This window comes from Arvicanthis niloticus, chromosome 3, assembly GCF_011762505.2.
Source record: "Arvicanthis niloticus isolate mArvNil1 chromosome 3, mArvNil1.pat.X, whole genome shotgun sequence".
NCBI lineage: Eukaryota > Metazoa > Chordata > Mammalia > Rodentia > Muridae > Arvicanthis > Arvicanthis niloticus.
Window position 1 is genome coordinate 71,082,467 of NC_047660.1, and position 3,610 is coordinate 71,086,076.

Here is a 3,610-nt window from a genome sequence, read left to right on the forward strand (position 1 = left end):
ATTATATTTTGTTTTGTTTTGCTTTGCTTTGTGTATGCATAGGGAAGCTGTGTTTATTTCGGGAGAATCTACTGTCATGTTCTGGAATAATGTCTTTACTCCTGCTTGCATGAGGCCTCAACAAAAATGATGTTAGGAAGTGGGAAGCAGCAGCAGGAAAGGAGTCTTCTAGATAGGCTATTGTAACTGTCCTTTGAACCTTGAAAGAGCCCTTAGAATCGTGGCAATGCTTTTGAGACAGTGGACTTTAAATCACAAAGCTACACAATACTCAAGAATAAAAAATCATTACAATGTGGACTTAAATCAATTCTGGTTTAATGCCAGTGAGGACTTCTCAACTCTCAGTCTTCTTAGTCTACATTCCCAGCCTTTCTGGCTATTACTTACATTGGTTTTATTTATAGAACCATAAAATTATACCAAACCATGCCCTGAGATCCCAGAATAGGGAGTAGTCCCCTAAAATTAAGTAATCTACCTTTGAAATGAAACCTCTTATGAGCTGTGGAGCTCACTGCCCAGCATGAACATTCGAAGCAGAGCCTTTAGAACTGCATATTGTATTATCTATAGGCAGTGCGAGGTGTTTGGTTTAATTAAATGGGAGGACAGCATTTCAGTGATCATTGTGGGTCTTACCTTTTAAGTGGCATTTCTGACTCTTGCAACTAAGAACCCTGTGACTACAAGATCTTTGTGGATTAGAGGTATGTCAGAAAAGTCCCAGCCTCATGAAGGTCTCAACAAACAGAAGAAACATGGAGTCAAGAGAAAACATCACCAGCCCTCTGTTAACCCTCTTCCCATCTCTAGATACATCTAAATTATCATTCAAGCCCTTAGACATAACAAACCTGAAGAAGTAAGGGCCAGACCTAAGGAGAATCAGAGCCATCAAATCTTTCCTTTGTGAGCATGTTCAAGAAGGATGTATTGTTCCTCTTCTGTGTCATCTTAGTTTTGGAAAACTGATAGCCAAAAGACATGTGGGGACCACTTTAAGCTCCCTCCATGTCCTTGGAAATTAAGATGAGTGGACATTCAAGGGCATATGGAAACAGCTTCAAAGTAGGTATTGGTAAAGTAAGAAAGTAAAAATGGTTCTCCACCATCACCTATCCTAACCCCTAAGGGTTCACTACTTTCTCCAAGATGTCTTCTCTTAATGCCAGATGCCCAACGTTCTGACTCTCCAGTGAGCCTCTGGGTTTACTTAGAGTATAGAAGTATCCAGTTCTCAGGACTCAGCTTTCATGCATCCTCTGTATCAGATCTGTCATCCCATTGACTGAGGATCATGTGGTCCAAACTACAACCAAGTTTGCTTGACATGCTGACTAAGAGTATGCCAAGGAGGAACCTCAGAACAATATGAAAATTTGAGGTGGTTTTAGAGAACACACTAGAAGGTATTCTCAGTGTGCCAAGAGATCTTATCTGGCCAGTTTACTTCATAAACCTTAGTGCTTAGCTCAGTGTGTGGCACACAGTAGATACTCTGCAGATGGCTGTAGACTAATTTAGTCTCCATATCCTAGCTACAAAAGTTCTTCTAGATTTGAACAAAATAGAAAGTCTCCTCTGGATCTCAGTGGGTAAAGAGTTCTTGGGATGTTTGGGGATGACACAAAACTTTGCAAAGGAAGTTTCAAACAGACTCCCAGTGTGTTAGTGTAGTCTTTCCTTTGGCTCATAGCCAAGGGTGAGGTACAAGGAGAACAGAATATTATCAACTATGGATTTTTTTTTTTTTGCTGTAAAAAAATTGAGTCTCAAAGTCAGTCTCAGGACTAAAACCTTCAGTTTTACCCAAAGATGTACTGAGGAAGATAAATACTGGACCCCAGAATCAATCTACTGAATCTACATTGACTTTGGAGTCTAATAAGATATTTCTCAAACCTTTGCATTAATTCCCATACCCAGAAGCTTGAGATATATTGGGGCAATGGTTGGGGCAATTACTATGAAATAGGTAATAGTGATAATATGCCAGTGTTTGTTTCTCACTTCTCATGACACCATTTGTAAAAGATATACAATAAATTATTCAGGATTGATGGGATAGTATGTATGCAACATACTTTTAAATGGTCCAAAAACTTGTAAGTTCTTTGTGATGCATATGTAACTCTTACACATGCTTAAAAATATTTAAAGATAAAAATTTCAGCTAATGGTGATGGGGCTGTTTTTGTATATTTGTTTTGTTTTTGTTTTTCGAGATAGGGTTTCTCTGTGTAGCCCTGGCTGTCCTGGAACTCACTCTGTAGAGGGGCTGATATATATATATATATATATATATGGGAAGTCTGACTTACATCCATTCCAACTGCATTTATGCATGTCAAATGTAGTGCTGAACAGCTAAACACAAAGCTATACAACCCATGTTGCATGGTTAAATCTGACATGGAAAATGGTTTGTTCCACCAAGAACCATCTGTGTTTATCTCCACATTGACCCACCCAAAGGTTGTGAGCATTTTTTAAAACCACGTTGGTGAATGTCACAACCTCTGAATCACATCAAAGCCAACAGTTTCCTTAGCGATTCTGTATCAGTGGGAAAGCATCTCTGCTGAATGTCACCAGCCTGCCATATGCGAGAGAAGGTGACATATAAGACTGAAACACAGCGTTTCCTCCTCATTCTCAGTGGCATCTCTAATTCCCTGACTACAACCCATGTTCTTAACTTTTCTCAGGGAAATTGTCTATAAACCTTTCTATCCCACACAACTAAGATACAGCAGGAACAAAATATAGCCTGAGACCAGAGCGTACATTGGATTAGATTCAAGTATTCAAGGCTTTATCTAGCAGGAAAAATCCTTTTAGAATTAGAGAGGAAGTGAATCAGGCCCTGTCAACCTTGGCTAACTAACTTACATGATATGTAAACATGGGCGGCTGTTGGTTGTCTACTTTGAAGTCATTTTCAGTTTCTAAATAGCCAGCTTCATTTTCCTTAGGTAATGCTAACATATTTGTTTGGGAATATTTATGGATGGATGGGTCCAACCCAACTAACAAGTGTTTCTTCCCCATCTATAATCTGCTAGAACTGAAACTGCTCAGCCCTGCTATGAAGGAAGAGAAGCACATTTTCTTTAATGGAGTTTATTTGAAACCTCCACTGCTAATGTGAGCACACAGATTGGGCAAGTTCCACCAAAATAACTTTCAAACTATTTGTACTCAATTAAATGTTTATTTAAAATTTTCTTTTGGTTTCTACTGCTGTAAATGTATTGTTCATTTTTCACATACCAAAAGTACTGTTGTTTAGTCTCAAAGGCATTGCTTGTTACAAATTTAACAACTGTGACATATTAAAAACAACATTTAGGGAAGAAATTAGGTTTGAGAGGATGTGGCCAGATGTTTCCGTGGTGTTTCACCAAAATGTCACTTAAATGCCAGCAAGATTTGAAAAGGAAATCCCCACCCCTGAAGTCTCTCTGGCCATTTGACTGACCCCAGAATACTTTGCTGTCAGAGTCTCATTAGGAAACCTGTTTGATTTTCATTTTTAACCATGGTTTTCTTGAGGATCTGTGAAATCTTTTCAATATCAATTTTCTTTTATAAACTTACTATGGCA